The following is a 21,603-nucleotide window of genomic DNA, read 5'->3' on the forward strand; positions in this document are numbered from 1 at the left end:
AGAATGCAGTGAAAAAAAAAACCATGCCAGAATTACAGATTTAGTTAATCTTGCCACTAGAAAAAATGAAATAAAAAGCGATCAAAATTTTACATGTTCCTAAGGGCTTATTCAGACGACCGTATATCGGCCGATATAAGGCGTCTCTCTCTGCAGGGGGAAATGGCTGGAAGAGCTCTGAGCTCCCGCCCCCTCTCTGCCTCCTCTCCGCCCCTCTGCACTATTTGCAATGAGAGGGGGCGGGACAGGGGTGAGACTAAGTTCTGGGAATTAGCCCCGCCCCATCCTGCCTCCCCTCATTGCAAATAGTGCAGAGGGGCGGAGAGGGGTTGGAGAGTTGGCACAGAGGGGGCGGGAGCTCAGAGCACTGCTCCTGGCCCTTACAGTCTCCTCCCCCTGCAGAGACAGACGCCGTATATCGGCTGGCGTGAATACCCAGCCGATATACGGTCGTCTGAATGCACCCTTAAAAATAGATAAATGAAGACAAGAGTTCATCCGGCAAAAAACACGGCCTTCTAGAGCTCTGGTAATGGAAAAATAAAATTAATACGGCTCTTGGAATGTGGCGACACAAAAGCAAACCTTTAAGAAAAAAAATGTTTTAAATGTACAAAAATAGCAAAACATAAAACAACTGTATAAACTTGGTATCGCCAGAATCGTGTGACTCAGAGAATAATGTTATCACATGATATATTCTGCACACTGAACACCGTAAAAATGAAATCCAAAAAACAAATGGCAGAATTTTTTCCCCCCAATCTCCCTACAAATTTTTTTACAAACGTTATGCAACACATTATATATACCCCAAAATGATGCCATCAAAAAGTACAACTTGTCCCGCAAAAAACAAGCCCTTATATGGCTGAGCCAATGGAAAAGTGAAAAAGTTAGGGCTCTTGGAACATGACTGCAAAATTAGTTGAAATTAAATGATTAGACCATTTAAAAAAACCTGCCCTGGTGGGTCTGGCAGGGTGGTAGGAAACCCGCCACTCAAGGGGTTAAAGGGGTATTACGGTTACGCAAGGTTGCTGTAAAATGAATATTAACCAAAAGTTATTATAAGTTTGCAGTGTGGTTCTGCCTTGGATTTTGTGTCTGTGGCTCTAGAACCCATCACCATCTCCTGGCACTTCAAGTGTTTATTCCCAGGTTGCCCTGGATACGTCCTGTAGACATCCCAGCGTTACAGGTCGGGGTTGCTCAGTAGGAACGACCAGGGACTGCTTTTTTTTGCATTCAGCTCATTGGGCTGAATTGCTAACCAATAGCAAGGCAGCGCTAAGAGAGGAAGTGCACAGGAAGGCAATACAAAGCGGGGAATTGTATGAAATGTAGTTTCAAGCTGCATATCAGCAGGCCTGTAACAGCCATCTTGGAAAATACTGATGTGGGCAAATGGGGTAAATAATGCATTACTTTGATTGATTGAACTTTTACAGATGCAGCGATACTAAATATGTATTTTTGTTTTATTATTTCAATTCTTTTATTATAAATATGAAAAAGTTTTTTTTTTTACTTTTATTACTTTTTATTTTTTTTAATAATTAGTAATATGTTTTTAAACTTATTTTTACTTTTTTTTTTTTAGTTCCAGAGGGAACAAGAACTTGTGATGCTTTCATCTCTCCAGAAGTATTATGTAATGCCATAGCATTACATTATTCTGCAAGCTGACAGGCATTCTATCATCGCCGGGGGTCAGACTGGACCCTGGAACATCGGTTGTGGGGATTAAAATGCCACTGTCAGAATTACGGCAGCATTTGAAGAGTTAATAGCTCCGATGAGCAGCGTGGCTTATCGGAGCTGTTGCGGGTAGGTGTCGTCTGTAAGAAACAGCCAGAAGCCGCGATGTATGGAGGGAGATCGCCCCGCGGTCTCTCTTCATGCATACACTGAAGCTGCAGGACGTAACTGTATATCCTGCAGCGTGAAGGGGTTAACATACTTATTAGAGATGAGCGAACGTACTCGTTTCGAGTACTTACGCACCCGAGTACCGCCATTTTCGAGTACTTCAGTACTCGGGTGAAAAGATTCGGGGGGCGCCGGGGGGCGGGGAGAGGCGTGGCGGTGTGGGGGGTAGCAGCGGGGAACAGGGGGGAGCCCTCTCTCTCTCCCTCTCCCCCCTACTCCCCACTGCTACCCCCCGTGCCGCCACGGTGCCCCCCGAATTTTTTCGCCCGAGCACGGAAGTACTCGGAAATCGCGGTATTCGGGCGAAAAAGGGGCGGGGCCGAGCACGTTCGCTCATCTCTAATACTTATACTACACGGTGAACACTGTTAAAAATAAAAAACATGCCAAAATTGCAAATTTTGTTCATCTTGCCTCTTGAACAAAATGGACTTAAAAGTAGAGATGAGCGAGCATACTCGCTAAGGACAATTACTCGATCGAGCATTGTCCTTAGCGAGTATCTCCCCGCTCGGAAGAAAAGGTTCGGCTGCCGGCGCGGGTGAGAGGTGAGTTGCGGCAGTCAGCAGGGGGGAGCGTGGGGGAGAAAGCGAGAGAGAGAGATATCTCCCCTCCGTTCCTCCCCGCCCGCCGCCGGCAGCAAAATCTTTTCTTCCGAGCGGGCAGGTACTTGCTAAGGACAATGTACTAAAACAGCAAACCATAGAAAAACTGTAGAAAGTTGGTATTGCCGGAATCGTGCCGGCCCAGAGAATAATGTCATCACGTTATGGACACCGAACGCCGTAAAATGAAATCCAAAATCCAAATGGCAGAATTCCTTTTGTCCCCTAGTCTTTCCCCCCAAAAAATTAATAAAAGTTGGGCAACAGCATCGCTCTACATGCTGGGCGCAGGCGATGCAAGGTCTCCCGGTAATAAAAAACAATGAGAGAAACTCTGCAGCTTCCCAGAAGTGATGTGAGACAGTTTAGAAAGATAAACGCCTCTCATCAGCAGGGAAAATGTATGCTGGAGAGCGCACAATCAGCGGGATATCACGCCCGCCCAAGGGGATAGCCTTAGGGCTCCCACACACTAGCGTTTGTTTTTTAAACGCTGCATTAATGCTGCATTTTTTTAATGCAAATGTCAATGGGACTTTCTAATGTTAAAAAACGCATCGCACAAAAATTGCGAATTTGTGCTTTGCGATTTTTGTGCGATGCGTTTTTCATATCAGAAAGTCCCATTGACATTTGCGTTAACAAAAACGCGAGTTCGCATGAAAAAAAAAAGACATGCAAGAAAAACGCAAGTGTGAAAGAGCCCTTAGGGTGAACACCCACTTGCGTTTTTTTTAACGCTGCGATATCGCTACGTTTTTTAATGCGATTATCAATGGGACTTTCCAATTTTAAAAACGCATCACACAAAAATTGCAGAGCACCAACTTGAGATGCGTTTATAACAGTGCACAAAAACACTAGTGGGTAAAAGCCCTAAAGGTGACACCTCTGATTTCCAAAATTTGGCTGGGTCCTGAAGGTGCAAACAGGCTTGGTGCCTAAGGGGTTAAGCAGTGAGTGCTGAAAGCTTTCCCAGCAGTATGGAGTCGCGGTGACATAGGAGAGCCTAGAGCAGCGCAGTATACAGCAGGACACCTTCCTGAGGTATATACTGAGCATGTCCTTCCTCCCCGCCCCTGTAGATGTGCTTATAGTGCGGGGAGGGGCTGTGCTGCACCCACACCCAGTGTTTACAGGAAGTATACATATATGCTTGTACTGTGCACACAGCTAGTTCTCTGCGCTGCACTAATAGTACAAGTAGTTCTCAGCGGAGGAGGCGCCGCTCCTCTCCACACAACTCATCAGAGGCTGCCAGTTCTTCCTGACGTCACACAGCGTGCAGGAAAGAGCTCGTTCATGAAGGGAGCCCCTCCCCCTCCCCCAGCTTCCAGGGGGACGTTCCTGCAGGACGTCATTACGCTTTACCCAACATGCAATTCTCCTGAATACCTCAGTGTCATTGGTCGGGAGGCGTGTTTATGCAGATTTCCATGACCTGTTTTCTTCTATCGCACTAAAGTCATATAGTACTATATTATACTATACCATACAGTACGCAGGGACATGGATATTGGTATTAGATGCCTGGACAGCTAACAGAGAGAAAGCGAGCGGTGGACTAAAGTTCTTCTCCACAATACTACGTGGTAGCCTGCAGGGTGGGGGAAGTCAATGCAGAGAATAGCAGGTTAAGACTATACTTTCAGGGATCATTTCTAAAGTGTTTAACTTGGGAAACTGCATCCTAAAGTGTGCCAACCTACCAACCACGAGGAGGAGCTGTAGTGATCTCCTCTGAGCGTGAAGTGAGCTCTCAGTTCTGCTTTGTTGCAGGTGCTGATTGCTGTTGATGACCGTTCTCCCTCTCTGTTACAGGGAAGGTGGAGGAGGAGATCACAAGCTGAGTGGTTGATACTTTTTGTTTTGTTAAGTTAGAAAGTTTTGAAAATCTGAATAATTAAAGGAATGATGTGGGATGTTAATCTCATTCAATAGAAGCTACAGTACATATATAGGATTCTGCATTCGTGGGGTGGGGACATTTTACAAAGTGTAAGTTTATTTCCCCATTTAGGGTGCCTGCACACGAGCAGAATTTCAAGCGCGTGATTTTAGGCACATAATCCGCCCCAGACCGCAGCCAATATACTCCTATGAGGATCCGCAGTTGTCCCCAGACGGATGGATGTGTATCGCGTTTTTTCACGCGAGTGAAAAAATCTGCGACCTGTTCTAATTTTGGTCGGATCATGCGCGTGAAGCCTCCAATACAAGTGAATGGGTGCGTTTTTTCACGCAGTACATCCGGAGTGCAGCTGCGGATGGAGTCACTGGTTGCTATGACTACAGGAAGTAGGCATGGTAGGAGGCGTCGTAACACACAGCACAGAGCTTCACAGGCACATTTCAACTGCAGATCTGTCCTTTCAGTCCCCTCATCTACCAGAGAGCAGCCAGCAGACACCAGCCAGGGTGCACCCAGTACCTCCTTTTTTTCCTGGGGGGCTCTTCCTCCTCCGTTACCGCAGTACGTCCGAAAAAAGTTACATGGATCAACCATGCCCACCGGGTGAAAGCATGTTGCCAGAATAATTTAACAGTGCTCACACAAGCAAGAGGGACAGAACGGAGTCTGGGTGTTGGTTTTTAAGCTGTTTTCCAGGGAATGGGCAGTTCTCTAGGGGTTGGGTTTACAATAAGGGTGTCTTCTGGATTTTTCTGCGCGTTTTTTCCCGCAACACATCCGCGTATATCCGCGCGTGATTTTTCACGCATCCGCACCTATCCGCAAGCACATTTAGGTACCATACGCGCGTGAAAATCCGCGAGTGGAATCCGGAACGCTCGTGTGCAGGCGGCCTAACAGCCATATAAATACATCAAGTGCTGTATAAATTAATTTTTTGGGGATTACAGAAGTAATAAACATCAATTCCACCTTTTTTTAATTATGGCATTCATTATGCAGAGAGTTTGTTCCCACAAGCGTATATCAGCCCGCCCTTTTCACAGTAGACTGATATACGCTCTAATCTGATGCATTGGATTCCAATTCCAATGGCCGTATTCCCGCAACGAAAAAACGACCAATATAGCGTCTGGAATTTGTATGTCGAGCCCAAAAGATAGTCCTGGAATGTCGGACGCTGCAGTCAGAGAAGGAAGGTGGGGGGGAGTTTAGCAGATCTCACCCCCTCCCCTTGGCCACAGCCAGCAATGGGAGGAGGCGGGACAGGGCGGTGCTTAGATTCGCCCCCGTCCATTGCAATCAGCCGGAGGGGAGTCGTTGAGAGGGAAGGAAGGGGCAACGGCATGGCAGCTTCGGCATATATGCGCCAGGGCCCATGCCATCTGTAAGGGCGCACAAGTGTTAAATTTGTGTGCCAGTTCACTAGTTTTTACATCGTAGCGTTGAACATTTGTGAAGGGGACTGAACGTTAAGTCAAAATTCCGGCTGCGGCCCGACTCAAATGCATGGCCTGGAGCTTCTGAGCTCTGGAGATGCCAGGGAAACCCCAGCACCTCCAGAAGCAAGGCAGCAGCTAGATCCTGGGAACCTCCTACGCCAGCGGTGAGCTCCTTGGCCTTACTGCCCATCACGTGCAGCCCATTCTTGACCTCCATCCTAGGCCAGCCATCTCAGAAGCAAAGCTCACTGCAGGAGCCATTCCGACCAACCATGCAGGTGGGGATCCCCTTTCTTAACCTCCCTGCTCCAGTGCGCCACATGCAGAGGTAATTTGCCTGCCCGACAGCTGCTAGTACACTGCCGGTACTCTCCTCTGTGGTGCAGCGGAGTGCTGAGAAGGGGAATGACTCTACTCCACTGAGCAGAGATCTATCCCTGCACCCGACAGAGTGCAGAGAGAGAGACAGAGAGAGACAGAGAGACAGAGAGAGAGAGAGAGAGAGACAGAGAGAGAGAGAGAGAGAGAGAGAGAGAGAGAGAGAGAGAGCTTTACTCTCGTTTGTGAGAGAGCCCCGTTGTGCCCTCAGCATCGGCTGCTGCATCCCAAGCACCGCCATCTTACCTCCCTGACTGCACCTGCATCCTTATGCACAACACTTACACAGTGCCTAAGGTGAAAAGGTGAAACACCCTACCATTAAGGTGAAACACCCTACCATCTATCCTGCTTCTACCTTCTGCTCCTCAAGCGGTCCCCAACACCCAGCCTCCATGCCCTACGACACCAGAGCCAATTTGCTCCTGCTCCAACCTGGTTGCTCCTCGTTGCTCTGCCACCAGGAGAAGAGGAGAAATTGGCACCGGTGATTCACCAGGGTGAAATTCCACTGAAATCTGATGCCCGGTATGTTGCAAGGGTCTGCCTGACCACCAGGAGAAGAGGTGACACCGCTGCTCCGCTAGTCTCTAAAACTACACTGCAGCCTCCCACAGACTCCACCACGATGAACTTCTACCGACGCCGGATGCCAGGTTAAAACCTGCCAAAGGCTGCTTACCTGCTCCGCTTCATTCCATACGCCTCTTTACCTTAACTGATTGCTTCATCCTACCTATCATCCACGCTTAACCAATCTGCATTGACTGCTTCTTCTCTCCACTGCATGTGCTTCATAATCTGCAAGGACTGCATCTACACTCTACTGCTTTTGTTTAACCATTTGCATTTGCTCCATACTCCCTACTAACCGCTCCCCTCCTCTTTTGTCTACCTTTCACCATCCACAAAAGCCTGCTCCACATACACCCTGCTTCTACCCAATTGCTCATTCAAGCGAGACATGGCAGCTCAATGGAGCAGGAGACAGGCAGACGACACTAACCGCCCTAACACCTCAGTCATCAACAATAATAATAATCTTTATTATTATTGCACCAATATTTAGTAGCCTAGAACACCATCCTCGTCCCCTCCATAAATGTTATACAATTTTTGTCCTATGTGGATGCACTGTGCAAACCTTGCCATGTCATTTTCTGTGTTGCACAGCTGCAGAGTCTCAAGGGTTAACTTTAATAAAATGATTGCCTGTCAGATCTGTCTGCTGAATGTAGCTATAGGTTATAAATTTGAGTGTCTGAGAGCGGGAAATGGTTGTTGATGATCGTCCATCCGCCCATAATGTTGGAGGCCTCACAGTGATGAAGGAATCACCTTTAGCTTCCTTGTGTCGAAAATGGAGAAGGAGAGGCTCCCTTTTCAGGAGTTGAGAATCATCCATCTTTCCCCATCTGTTGGAGAATCCACAGGGGGACAAGTAGACACCTCTGGTTTCCTTGTGTTTAATATGGAGGACAAGGAGAGACACCCATAGCAAATGTGAGTATCATGGGATGAGTAAGTCCCAGCAAAAGAGCAACCTGTTTCTGAAAACGTACCCATTCACACCCAAGGCTTTTCCTGTACGTCCATCTATCATTAGGATCACAGCACAGAGGTACTTGAATGAGACACCCACGAATCTGCTGTGTGGGGTGGATATTGGCTAAGCCATCCTTTAATAATTGTTTTGTCAGAGTGTATGTGGAGTGACCCCCTACCCCCCTTCCTCCTTTGGAGTACTCCCAATCCAGGACCGGTGACATACAGATAACATGGACTACAGGACTGTATTCATTCTGTGTATCCTCCCTACCTCTGAGCTTAAGCCTGTAGCTACTGAAAGTGAATGGTACCTTTATTACCTGTTATACAAAGTTATTACTAAGTAAAAATTATACCGGGCCCTAACCGTTTCTAAGGACCCGAGGTACTACACACAAGTCTCCTTGTTTATTACTTCACCGCACAAAATATCGGTGTGTGGGAACGGTGGCGTCACCAGTGATTGGTACTATTACTCCCCCCATCCGCTTTATCGGCACTCCCTGCCAAAGGAGTGTTGAAGCTGGCTTACGATACTGCTATGGCCTTGGCTACGTGTCATCCCTTATACACCAGAGCCTAGTAAGTGCTACTGTGATTGGACAGCACTTATCCCTCCCAGTTCTTCACGTTAGCCAGGTGTCCAGGGTCACCCCTCTGGAGTGCTGCAAATATATTCTGCAGTGCTTACGAAAGAAGGGGAGAACAGATACCAAAAACAGAGGTGCAAAAACCACAGTTACATGTAGTAATCAATTGATGGAGACAGAAGAAGTGAGGGTCCTACTCCAATAAGCTTACATACTATAGATATTGGGGTGATACAGCAGGTAAATGGGCTGGAGATGTGCAGAGTATGGGGAGGTGAAGAGTGAGAGATGCTATACACATAGACAATCGTCAGATTTAAGCCGAGTGGTGGCTGTATCAGTGTGACTGCAGGGAGCGGTTGATGGCGGCTAGCAGGGATTGCAGTCAGTAGGACAGGGAGCATGTTATCATGTGGAGTAAAGAGGGGTTTCGTTTAGGAGATATGGTATGCCTCCCTGAAGAGGTGCGTTTTTAGGGCACTCCTGAATTTTTGTATGTCGGGAATTGCTTGAATAGTTTGGGGTAGCGTGTTACAGAGGACTGGTGCTGCTCTGGAAAATTCTTGGAAGTGGGAATGAGAGCTTCTGAATTAAAGGGGCGCTTAATCTGATTTAGTTAGCAGAGCGGAGCGTGCGTATTAGGTGGTGGATTGAGATAAGTGAGGCAATCTAGGGTGGTGCGGTGCTATAGAGAGCTTTGTGGATGAAGCTAGTGAGCTTGAATTGAATTCTATATTTTACAGGCAGCCAGTGCAATGACGGGCACAGGGAAGAGGCGTGCCAGTAGCAGCTGGACAGGAAGATTGGAGAGGGGAGAGTCTGGCACAGATGAGGCCGATTAGCAGCGAGTTGCAATAATCGAGTCGAGAGTGGATGAGGTGAGCGTTTTTAGGGTGAATTCACATGAACGTATATCGGCTTGGTTTTCATGCCGAGCCGATATACGTCGTCCTCGTGTGCGGGGGGCTTTGGGGGGGGGATGGAAGAGCCAGAAGCAGGAACTGAGCTCCCGCCCCCTCTCTGCCTCCTCTCTGCCCCTCTGCACTATTTGCAATGAGAGGAGGCGGGAATTCACCCTCAGCCTGTCCATGGTGAGAAAAAGGTGGATTCTTGCGATAGCTTCTATCGGCATCCTCGCTGCTAGCCTTAATGCTTTATTTATACGCCCACTCCTAACGCACTCCATTCACATCAGCCCCTCTCTCCTCTGCTCGCACTAGATTCTCCCCTCTCCAATCCATATGAAATGCGGCAGCTAGACTCATCTTCCTATCCAGCCACTTCTCAGATGCCTCCAGGCTATGTCAATCACTGCACTGACTGTCAATCCACTACAGAACTAAATTCAAACTCATCATCCTCACCCACAAAGCTCTCCAAGGCACCGCGTCTGCGTACTCTGCTTCCCCCCTGTCTATATATCACCAGACTGCACACTCCAATCTGCTAACAGACTCAGACTAAACGTCCCTCTAATATGAACCACTCACGTTCACCTTCAGGACCTCTCTAGAGCAGCACCGGGCCTCTTGAACGCTTTACCCCAAAACATCTGCACCATCCCCGATGCACAGAACTTCAGATGCACCATAAGAACCTATTTGAAGAAATATACCAAATCTTCTGATGTAGTCCCACGAGCTGCACAACATGCTCCTTCTTATGGCTGCCCACATTTTCCACTCTGCCTATCGTGTACATCTCCTTTATCCTGTCCACCAGATTTGTTTCCAAATTGAATACCACATATAATTTTCATATTATTTGTGCTCCCCCCATGCTTTGAAAACGCTGCGGAATAAATTGGCGCTATACAAATAAAGATTATTATTAGCAATACCAGGCAAGAGCCACTACCAAATGTTGGGAGCTGTCTAATAAACAATATTGGAGAAACAACACTAGAGGGAGCCCTGCGGTTTCTTCAATCCGCTGATCAAGTGTCGGACCCCCGGAATACGTCATCAATATCTAAGTGCTGGAAATCCCCTTTAAGCTCTGCATCAGGGTTCCCACAATAGGATGGATTCACTTGGGAGGATATTGTGTGACTACAATGGCTACACATGGATGCCACACAGATCTTGGTGTATATTCAATTCTACCAAGGGGGAATTTCACCTAGACAAGGCAGTTATGTGTTTGATGACATTCTTTATCATTAGCAAAACAGAGTGAATGACCACTGGACATTAATGATATGTAGCAATAAGAGCCACGTGTGGTTGGCCTTCTATACTGGTGGAGCCGCTAGTGAACAGTCAGATGGATGTACCTGAAGCTTATTTACCACATATAGTACATGGTGCAAATCTTAGCTGATATTCATAGAGCTGTTGCAGCTTTCAGTAGTAGCTACACACTGTGGATGCAACACCGGCCGCACAGCCAAGGATTGCAGTATAGCCCTAACATCGCAAACTAACGAAAGTGAATGCTGACCTGTTTTACTTCACAGGTTGCCACGACCCAAAAAAGCAAGACATCCAGCAAGTTTTATTTCCTTGTGATTGTGGGGTTGTGGCTACCACGTGTGAGCCACACCGCAACCGCATTCACTTCCAGTGTGATGTTGCCCCCATAAATAGTATCATTCTTATGTCGAAAGTAGGCTGTGTCACTAAGGGGTTAAATAGATAACTATAGGTGATTGATATAGATGCCAGCTGAAAAATCAGCTTTCCCAGAAGCAGCTAAATGCACAAGCATTTGTCTGTAGTGTACGTGACGTTGATTTAAGAATAATTCCCTAAAACAAGGAAAGCACATGGAAAATAATATCACTACACCTGACCTGAGTAGTAATGTTTATCAAATTCAGTAAGAATTAATATACAACCACTCAGCTTGTGATCTCCTCCTCCACCTTCCCTGTAACAGAGAAGGAGAACAGTCATCAACAGCAATCAGCTCCTGCAACGAAGCAGAACTGAGAGCTCACTTCACGCTCAGAGGAGATCACTACAGCTCCTCCTCGTGGTTGGTAGGTTGGCACACTTTAGGATGCAGTTTCCCAAGTTAAACACTTTAGAAATGATCCCTGAAAGTATAGTCTTAACCTGCCATTCTCTGCATTGACTTCCCCCACCCTGCAGGCTACCACGTAGTATTGTGGAGAAGAACTTTAGTCCACCGCACGCTTTCTCTCTGTTAGCTGTCCAGGCATCTAATACCAATATCCATGTCCCTGCGTACTGTATGGTATAGTGTAATTTAGTATATATCACTTTAGTGTAATAGAAGGAAGCAGGTCATGGAAATCTGCATAAACACGCCTCCCAACCAATGACAGTGAAGTATTCAAGAGAATTGCATGTTGGGTAAAGTGTAATGCCGTCCTGCAGGATCGTTTTGTATTTCAGCCGCACTTCAGTAGCGGTGAGCGGTTCCAGCGACCTGATTGGTTGTTGGGTACACACCCCCCTTTGGAGATGTGCACGAGTGGGCGGCCCGTTAAATAAGCAGCAGCACGGCCGTAGAAGGGTCGGCAACTAACCCTTACCCCTACCCCTAACCCCAACCCTAAACCCCAACCCCAACCCCCCGCGGGTCTCGTGAACTAGTACTGCAGATCTCCAAAGGGGGGTGTGTACCCAACAACCAATGAGGTCGCTGGAATCGCTCACCGCTGCTGAAGTGCGGCTGAAATACAATATATGCGTCCCGTAGAAGCTGGGGGACGAGGGGGAGGGGCTCACTTTATGAATGAGCTCTTTCATGCACGCACTGTGTATCGTCAGGAAGAGGTGGCAGCTGCTGATATGTTGTGTGGAGAGGAGTGGCGCCTTGTCCGCTGATAGCTGCTTGTGATATTAGTGCAGCGCAGAGAACTAGCTGTGTGCACAGTACAAGTATATATGTATACTTTCTGTAAACACTGGGTGTGGGTGCAGCACAGCCCCTCCCCGCACTATAAGCACCTCTACATGGATCGGTGAGGGAGGACATGCTCAGTATATACCTCAGGAAGGTGTCCTGCTGTATACTGTGCTGTTCTAGGCTCTCCTACGTCTCCACGACTCCATACTGCTGATAAAGCTTTCAGCACTCACTGCCTAACCCCTTAGGCCACCTGCAGACGGCCGGGTCGGATCCCTCTGCGAGAATTCCTGCAGCGGGATGCGGATCCGCGCCCCTGCACAGCCCTGCGGTTCACCCGCTCCCGGCATCGATGTGCCCCACAGTCGGCGCATGCACAGAGTGGAGCCGGCCCTGTCACCAGTGACATTTCTGTGCGGGCCTCTCCGAGACCCGCACAGAAATAGAACATGCCGCAATTTGTTTTCCGTGCGTGTTTTCAAGTGGACAAATCGCGGCTGTCTGCATAGGATTGCGTTATCTAATGCAATCCTATGTAAGTGGGCACGGGCGGAAATTCTGCGGGAAATCCTGCCGTGGAATTTCTGTCCATGTGCAAGGGGCCTAAGGCTAAACCATGGGCGAGCGTGATATTGGGTCGATTTTGCACTTGCCAGCTTACATTTTCCCTGCTAATGAGAGGTGTTTTTCTTTCTAAACCGCCTTGCATCACTTCGGTGAAGCCACGGAGTTTCTCCCATTGTTTTCACCAGGTGACTTTGCATCGCCTGCGCTCAGCATGCTGTGTGATGCTGCCGCTGGGAGCTGCGATCAACAGAGTAGCGTGCTGGAGGTTCCCTGCAAGGTTTGAATTTCAGCAAATGAAGTTTGGAATTTGGTCACGGTTAAAGGGGTTTTTCGGGACATTAAAAAAAAATTACACAGGGTTAACCCCTTCGTGACCACCGATATGCCTTTTGACGGCCTCCTGAGCTAGGCCTTATTCCACACAGCCGTCAAAAGACGGCCTCACTGTGGAATAGAGTCATGGGTCCGGGGAGTGTCGCAGCTCTAGGCTATCATCTACCGGGAATCTGGAGCACACAGTGGGAGCTGCAGATTGCAGTCCCCAGTCACCTGATCACCGATATCTAACATATATTGGCGACCGAATGAAAGGGAATAGCGGCGCACTAAGAGGGCCCGTGTCAGCTTCCCTCAACGATCGGATTGCTTTGGGGGCTGAAACGGCTTACCTGGAGGCAGTTGCAGTCCCCTGCCGCCTTCTGCCTTCCCCGGGTCCGTTTCCCCTGTGCTGCGCCTGTACCCACCGGCCAAAATGGCGGGCACAAGCGCCACATCAGGGAGAGAAGCGGTTTGCGATGATAGCTATCTCATGCAAAGTTAAATAAAGTTACAGTTTCAGCTCAATGATTAGATCCATGAAGGGTGCTGAAACTACTCACCTCCATCCTCTGCGATGTCCTGCAGTGTTCTGGCCCTTCTAGGATCCCCTTGCTCCCGCCTACCAAAGATCACCAAGAGCCTGGAGCAGTGACCGCTGGCCTCGTTGAGTGGTCCCCGGTAATGTGATAAAAATGTAGGGATCTACCTTAGGCCGGTCTCACACGACTGGATAGAAATTGCAGATTCTTCATGAGTTTGATCACAGTAATAGACGGAGCAATCAAATGCATTGGATTACAGAATTCTGTTCACATTAGCGGGTCGGAATTACGTAATCCACTCACAGAAAACAGAACACAGCATGTTGTATTTTACTGCGGATGTCTGTGACATAGAGCCCGTTATGCTCCATGGTCGGGGATATACCTGCAGCCCATATGCAACTACATTGTGCACGGGCTACGGGTACCCGTGTCATCGCTAAGCGACGGCGCAGAAAATATAAACAAAAAACGGTCTACTGAACATTCGCAGTTATCCTGGCTATATGGGCACACAGTGGGGTACCGCATCCATTTACTCCACTTATAAAAAAATTACAATGTATACCGCACGCTATCACCTGTTTTACTGTATATCTCTGTATAGAAAAGACTACACTTTCCTACAGAGTTTATAAAAAGGGGTTCTGACACATACAGGCCCAGCATATGCCACAGAGATGCCAGGTGCAGTGGGCCACGTTAAAGGGGTTGTCTCACCAACAAAACGAGAATGGGCATCATAAGATGTGTGAATGAATGGGGAGGCAGTTGGCATGCATGCTGTTGCTCCATTCATTTCAGCAGGGCTGCTAGAGACAGGCGAGCGCTGCAGCTCAGGCTGGACTATTGCTCCATTCAGTCATGGACCTTCAACCAGCTAGTTATCGCCTGGCCTGCGGACGGGGTAAGGGCTCATTCACAGCGGCGCTTTTGGGTTTCATTTTCCTGCTCCATTAGGGCTCATTCACACAAGCGCATTTATGCTGTGTATGACACGTGCAAAATTTCACACGCAATACGCAGTGAATGCAACCCAATGATTTCAATTGGTTCGTTCTCATGAGCGTACTTTACACACACATTTAATTTGCACAAATATATACGTTCTATTTCCATGCATATTGCTCACGAAAATATCACATATTGAAGTAATTAAATTCAATTAATGGAAGAAAGCTTGCATGTTTTTTTGTGTGTGCAGGTATGCAGGGAATGTGCCCTCCCCCAGAATATTGTAAAATATGCACAAACACAAAAACACAACACCCATTGAACTAATACGCGGAGCAAATTCGCACATAATTCCGCTTATGGTGCTGGAAGACAGAACGCAGTCCTGGAACGATGCTGTCATATGATAGAACTAAACGGCGCCAAACGGACCCCCTGGCTATAATGGGTATGTCTAGTTTCAGGCCAGGCTTTCAGTATTTTACAGGATAAAATAACGTAGCATGTAGCTCTACTTTGCCTGTTTGTTCAGCGGAATTCAGTGCCAGAGGCTGACACTGATGTAAAAAAGGCCTTTCTTTGGCTGGGACAACCCATTTAAGGTATCTTTACACGGGCTGGTAGTTGCGCTAATCCCTCAAGTAATTACAGACGACTGCCGTTCTGTGTGCACACGGCCCCCAGCAGGGCACTGAGCGAGAGGTCATTCAGTAGTCGCTAGTTGCGCTATTACACTGAAACGGAATGACGGCTGAGCGGATTCTCACTCCATGTAATCGATGAGCGTCTGCCTGTTTACAGTGTATGGAGGCCAGAGATCTCTCCTGTGTAAAAGCAATCAGTGATAATCGATGGGAAGGTTGTAGCATGCTTATGTGCCCAACAACCGTCATGTATAAAGGTACCTTTAACGCCTTAACGACCGCCCACACGTCTTTTGATGGCACTGAATTAGAAGGTTGGCATGTAAAAGGCTGACAGAGGGGGTGGGCTCCCTTTGTTACCCATAGGACTCCCATATTGTGATTGTGGAGTCCCGATGGGCTGCTATGTCACCCGCCTCCTGAAAGGGCTGTGCGCTAAGATATTGCTATTATTGAATGAATAGCTAAGGGCTATGTGTCATTGGCTGAGCGCTCAGCCAATAGCTAAGCCCTAGCTGCTATTGGCTGAGCCCTCAGCCAATCAACACAGCCCTTTCAGGAGGTGGGGAGTTTTAACCCCCCGCCTGCTGAAAAAGCTTAACAGCAGTGCAGGAGAGCCAGCCGGAGGACATGTTTGAGCGCCGGAGAGGTAAGTAATTTAAAAAAATTTTTTCTTAACACTTATTGATAATTATCGTGGTAAGGCTTATATTTCAAGCCCTTCCCCAATGATCATACTGTGGGGCTTGGCAGAAAGCAGTGCTTTCAATGGGATCGGCACCAGTGCCGATCCCATTGAAAGCAATGGGATAGAATGCCACGGACATCTGCCACAGCTGTCACAGCTGTGGCAAAGGATGCCTTCATCCCCGCGGTCCCCGCGAGGATACAGGAAACTCCTGCCACAGCTGTGGCAGAAGTCCGCGGCATTCTCCCTATGTTTTCAATGGGGCTAGCGCTGCTGCCGCTGACCCCTTTGAAAGCACTAGCGATATGCCGGTTCTATTCCGGCATCTTTCTTGCTCTCTTAGCGCAAGAAAGAAAATCCATGCTTGCTCTGGTTAATCACTCCTTTCTCATCAAAGTACTTGCATACATGCTGTTTAACAATTTGTTTAAAGATCTTTTCTGGTATAGAAGTCAGGCTCACAGGCTTGTAGTTTCCGGGGTACACATTCTTTCTTTTTTTTAAATAGGGACAACATTTGCCCTTTTCCAATCTTTTGGGACTTCTCCTGCTCTCCATGAATTTTCAAAGATTATGGCGAGTTTTTGAGCAATTTACCTCTGCTGATTCCTTCAGTATCCTAAGATGTAATTCATCTGAACCTTTAGAATTTAATTCATTGAAGGTAGCTGAAGCCCCATTTACTTACACGGAACGGCTGTCGGGCAAACGATGCCCGACGCTCCTCCTCTCATGTACTTGCTCCCTTGCTGCTGCACAGGAGCGAGTAACGTTGGCTCGCAGCAGGCGGCTGGAGGGGATTTCACTCCTCCCCGACCCTCTCCATTCACTCAACACAGCGGCCATTCAGGCCTGCTCCTCTTCTATTAGGTCTGTTTCTTATAAAAAGGTTGCATCCTTCAAGCCTTGTATTCCAATCATGTGTATGATCCCACCACGTTTCTGTGATGCCTATGACATCATATTTCTCCTCCTGTCTTAGGGGCTCCAATTCGCCTTGTTGGTTTCCTATGCTCTGTGCAAATTTGTATTGAAGCATTTTAGTTTGTGACAGGTGTCTCTTGCTCCTCTACTTTCCTTCTGAATTTTTTTTGTCTTTGATCTTTCTTTCCCCTTCTAATAGCAAGGTTCTCAGATGTATTAATTAGTCGTATATTTTTGCCTGGCCTTTCCCTTCCCTTCCCATATTGTTCTAGCTTAAAGCTCTCCTGAGGAGTGTAGCAAGGCACCTGTCAAATATTTGCTTACCTGCCTTTGTAAGTTGCAAGCCATCTCTAGCAAGGAGTTCATCATATGAGTAATTCACTCCATGGTCTAGAAATCCAAATCTTTGCTGACGGCAACATCGACGTAGTCAGTTGTTCACCCGTAGAGTCCTGTTCCATCTTCTTACTCCATGGCCATCCACTGGCAGGATGGACGACAAGACCACCTGTGCTCCTAGTTCCTTCATTTCCCTGCCGAGGTCTTCAAAGTCTCTGCAGATAGTTGCAAGGTCCTTTTGGGCAGTGTCATTTGTCCCAACTTGTATCAGTAGGAATGGGTAGTGGTCTGAAAGACTGAAGAGTCTAGATCAGACACATCTTTGATATGCGCACCTGGAAGACAGCACAACTCTTGCGAGATTATGTCAGGTCTGCACATTCTCTTCCCCGAGCTCCAATCTCTGATGTGGCGATGTCCTCCGAGCCGCCAAACCAAGCTAAATCCAGCAATGTGTCCGCCGGCGGCGAGTCTTCCCAGAACGCACCGGGAACATGCAAATTATTTTCCTTGAGCGCCAATCTCCGGTCTGTTAATGAAATGATTCCCATATTACACTATACCATACAGTACGCATGGATATTGGTATTAGATGCCTGGACAGCTAACAGAGAGAAAGCGAGCGGCGGCCTAAAGTTCTTCTCCACAATACTACGTGCTAGCCTGCAGGGGGGGGGGGGGGAAGTCAATGCAGAGAATAGCCAGTTAAGACTATACTTTCAGAGATCATTTCTAAAGTGTTTAACTTGGGAAACTGCATCCTAAAGTGTGCCAACCTACCAACCACGAGGAGGAGCTGTAGTGATCTCCTCGGAGCGTGAAGTGAGCTCTCAGTTCTGCTTCGTTGCAGGTGCTGATTGCTGTTGATGACTGTTCTTCTTCTCTGTTACAGGGAAGGTGGAGGAGGAGATCACAAGCTGAGTGGTTGTTGCTGTTTTTGAAATCTTTGGTAATATCAGAAAGTAGTGAATCATTCAGCATCCTTGCAGGATGAATGGAAGATTTGGGAGCAGCTACCTTCATTCAATCAACCTTCAGTATCCTAAAATGTAATTCATCTGAACCTTTAGAGTTTAATTCATTGAAGTTAGCTGAAGCCCCATTTACTTACACGGAACAGCTGTCGGGCAAACGATGCCCGATGCTCCTCCTCTTATGTACTCGCTCCCATGCTGCTGCACAGGAGTGAGTAACATTGGCTCGCAGCGGGCGGCTAGAGGGGATTTCACTCCTCGCTCTTCCCCGACCCTCTCCATTCACTCAACACAGCGGCCGTTCAGGCCTGCTCCTCTTCTATTAGGTTTGTTTCTTATAAAGAGGTTGCATCCTTCAAGCCTTGTATTCCAATCATGTGTATCATACCACCACGTTTCTGTGATGCCTATGACATCATATTTCTCTTCCTGTCTTAGGGGCTCCAATTCGCCTTGTTGGTTGTTATGCTCTGTGCATTTGTATTGAAGCATTTTAGTTTGTGACAGGTGTCTCTTGCTCCTCTACTTTCCTTCTGAATTTTTTTTGTCTTTGATCTTTCTTTCCCCTTCTAATAGCAAGGTTCTCAGATGTATTAATTAGTCATATATTTTTGCCTAGCCTTTCCCTTCCCTTCCCATATGGTTCTAGGTTAAAGCTCTCCTGATGAGTCAAGTATTTGCTTACCTGCCTTTGTAAGTTGCAAGCCATCTCTAGGAAGGAGTTCATCATATGAGTAATTCACTCCATGGTCTAGAAATCCAAATCTTTGCTGACGGTGTCGGGGGTCAAAACCAGACCGTTGAGCTGATGCTGTCTGCTTCTGAATTAGTCTTAGATGTGAGTACTCAGACGACGCAAATAGACAGCCACATGCACCATGGGATTGTCATAAGCGAAGTGCAGGTTTATTCAGCAGAGGTTACAGTTATAGAAGATTTTTGCTTACGTAGCTATTTAATCACTGCGCATGCTCAAGGTCGCTGGACAGCTGGATTTTTATAATTACTAATACTTCCTTCAAAGACATTTCGTACAGGAACAATACATCAACGCCCGGTGACAACTGTATCAAAACATAATATGTCCTTGGATAGGCTTCAGAAATGAGTGAGTTTCTCAAGGAAAAAGACATGGGAGAGAACTGATAAGGCATATGGGAACAGATTCAGGGTCATATAGCGGGAACAGGACAGATAAGGAGTAAGTTTGGAAAGAGAAATTAAATGTGTATTAAAGCAGACAAGCTAAGAGACAAAATGGAGTCTCTGTAGTCTATTTTTAAAGCGTCAGCCCTTAAACGTATAAGCTTAAACCTTTAGTAGAAGAAGACGCAACTTATAAACACATAAGTATTCTGTGAAATACACTTATCATTCTCTATTTAAAGGCATAAACCTGAATTAACCCCCCCACATCGGCAACATTGACGTAGTCAGTTGTTCACCCGTAGAGTCCTGTTCCATCTCCTTACTCCGTGGCCATCCACTGGCAGGATGGACGACAAGACCACCTGTGCTCCTAGTTCCTTCATTTCCCTGCCGAGGTCTTCAAAGTCTCTGCAGATAGTTGCAAGGTCCTTTTGGGCAGTGTCATTTGTCCCAACTTGTATCAGTAGGAATGGGTAGTGGTCTGAAAGACTGAAGAGTCTTGATCAGACACATCTTTGATTTGCGCACCTGGAAGACAGCACAACTCTTGCGAGATTATGTCAGGTCTGCACATTCTCTTCCCCGAGCTCCAATCTCTGGTGTGGCGATGTCCTCCGAGCCACCAGACCAAGCTAAACCCAGCAATGTGCCCGCCCGCGGCGAGTCTTCCCAGAACGCACCGGGAACATGCAAATTATTTTCCTTGAGCGCCAACATCCGGTCAGTTAATGAAATGATTCCCATATTACACTATACCATACAGTACGCATGGATATTGGTATTAGATGCCTGGACAGCTAACAGAGAGAAAGCGAGCGGTGGACTAAAGTTCTTCTCCACAATACTACGTGGTAGCCTGCAGGGTGGGGGAAGTCAATGCAGAGAATAGCAGGTTAAGACTATACTTTCAGGGATCATTTCTAAAGTGTTTAATTTGGGAAACTACCAACCACGAGGAGGAGCTGTAGTGATCTCCTCTGAGCGTGAAGTGAGCTCTCAGTTCTGCTTCGTTGCAGGTGCTGATTGCTGTTGATGACCGTTCTCCTTCTCTGTTACAGGGAAGGTGGAGGAGGAGATCACAAGCTGAGTGGTTGTTGCTGTTTTTGAAATCTTTAGTAATATCAGAAAGTAGTGAATCATTCAGCATCCTTGCAGGATGAATGGAAGATTTGGGAGCAGCTACCTTCATTCAATCAACCTTCAGTATCCTAAAATGTAATTCATCTGAACCTTTAGAGTTTAATTCATTGAAGTTAGCTGAAGCCCCATTTACTTACACGGAACGGCTGTCGGGCAAACGATGCCCGATGCTCCTCCTCTTATGTACTCGCTCCCATGCTGCTGCACAGGAGTGAGTAACGTTGGCTCGCAGCGGGCGGCTGGAGGGGATTTCACTCCTCGCTCTTCCCCGACCCTCTCCATTCACTCAACACAGCGGCCGTTCAGGCCTGCTCCTCTTCTATTAGGTCTGTTTCTTATAAAAAGGTTGCATCCTTCAAGCCTTGTATTCCAATCGTGTATCATCCCACCACGTTTCTGTGATGCCTATGACATCATATTTCTCTTCCTGTCTTAGGGGCTCCAATTCGCCTTGTTGGTTTCCTATGCTCTGTGCATTTGTATTGAAGCATTTTAGTTTGTGACAGGTGTCTCTTGCTCCTCTACTTTCCTTCTGAATTTTTTTTGTCTTTGATCTTTCTTTCCCCTTCTAATAGCAAGGTTCTCAGATGTATTAATTAGTCGTATATTTTTGCCTAGCCTTTCCCTTCCCTTCCCATATTGTTCTAGCTTAAAGCTCTCCTGATGAGTGTAGCAAGGCACCTGTCAAGTATTTGCTTACCTGCCTTTGTAAGTTGCAAGCCATCTCTAGCAAGGAGTTCATCATATGAGTAATTCACTCCATGGTCTAGAAATCCAAATCTTTGCTGACGGCAACATCGACGTAGTCAGTTGTTCACCCGTAGAGTCCTGTTCCATCTCCTTACTCCGTGGCCATCCACTGGCAGGATGGACGACAAGACCACCTGTGCTCCTAGTTCCTTCATTTCCCTGCCGAGGTCTTCAAAGTCTCTGCAGATAGTTGCAAGGTCCTTTTGGGCAGTGTCATTTGTCCCAACTTGTATCAGTAGGAATGGGTAGTGGTCTGAAAGACTGAAGAGTCTTGATCAGACACATCTTTGATTTGCGCACCTGGAAGACAGCACAACTCTTGCGAGATTATGTCAGGTCTGCACATTCTCTTCCCCGAGCTCCAATCTCTGGTGTGGCGATGTCCTCC

At 47.3% G+C, this 21,603-nt stretch overlaps 3 non-coding genes and 1 pseudogene across 3 annotated transcripts; 3 read left to right on the forward strand and 1 right to left on the reverse strand.

Moving 5' to 3' along the window:
• Positions 1 to 4,173: 4,173 nt before the first annotated feature.
• LOC136593022 (small nucleolar RNA U3) lies at positions 4,174 to 4,392 on the forward strand. The gene has a single exon (XR_010788160.1). It is a non-coding gene; the product is annotated as a small nucleolar RNA U3 (small nucleolar RNA).
• A 6,852-nt stretch (positions 4,393 to 11,244) lies between these two features.
• LOC136593153 (small nucleolar RNA U3) lies at positions 11,245 to 11,463 on the reverse strand. The gene has a single exon (XR_010788192.1). It is a non-coding gene; the product is annotated as a small nucleolar RNA U3 (small nucleolar RNA).
• Positions 11,464 to 17,909: 6,446 nt separating this feature from the next.
• LOC136593620 (small nucleolar RNA U3) lies at positions 17,910 to 18,128 on the forward strand. Its single transcript, XR_010788274.1, has one exon. It is a non-coding gene; the product is annotated as a small nucleolar RNA U3 (small nucleolar RNA).
• A 2,092-nt stretch (positions 18,129 to 20,220) lies between these two features.
• LOC136593675 (small nucleolar RNA U3) lies at positions 20,221 to 20,417 on the forward strand (annotated as a pseudogene).
• Positions 20,418 to 21,603: the final 1,186 nt, after the last annotated feature.

Source organism: Eleutherodactylus coqui, chromosome 1 (genome assembly GCF_035609145.1).
Source record: "Eleutherodactylus coqui strain aEleCoq1 chromosome 1, aEleCoq1.hap1, whole genome shotgun sequence".
Taxonomy (NCBI): domain Eukaryota; kingdom Metazoa; phylum Chordata; class Amphibia; order Anura; family Eleutherodactylidae; genus Eleutherodactylus; species Eleutherodactylus coqui.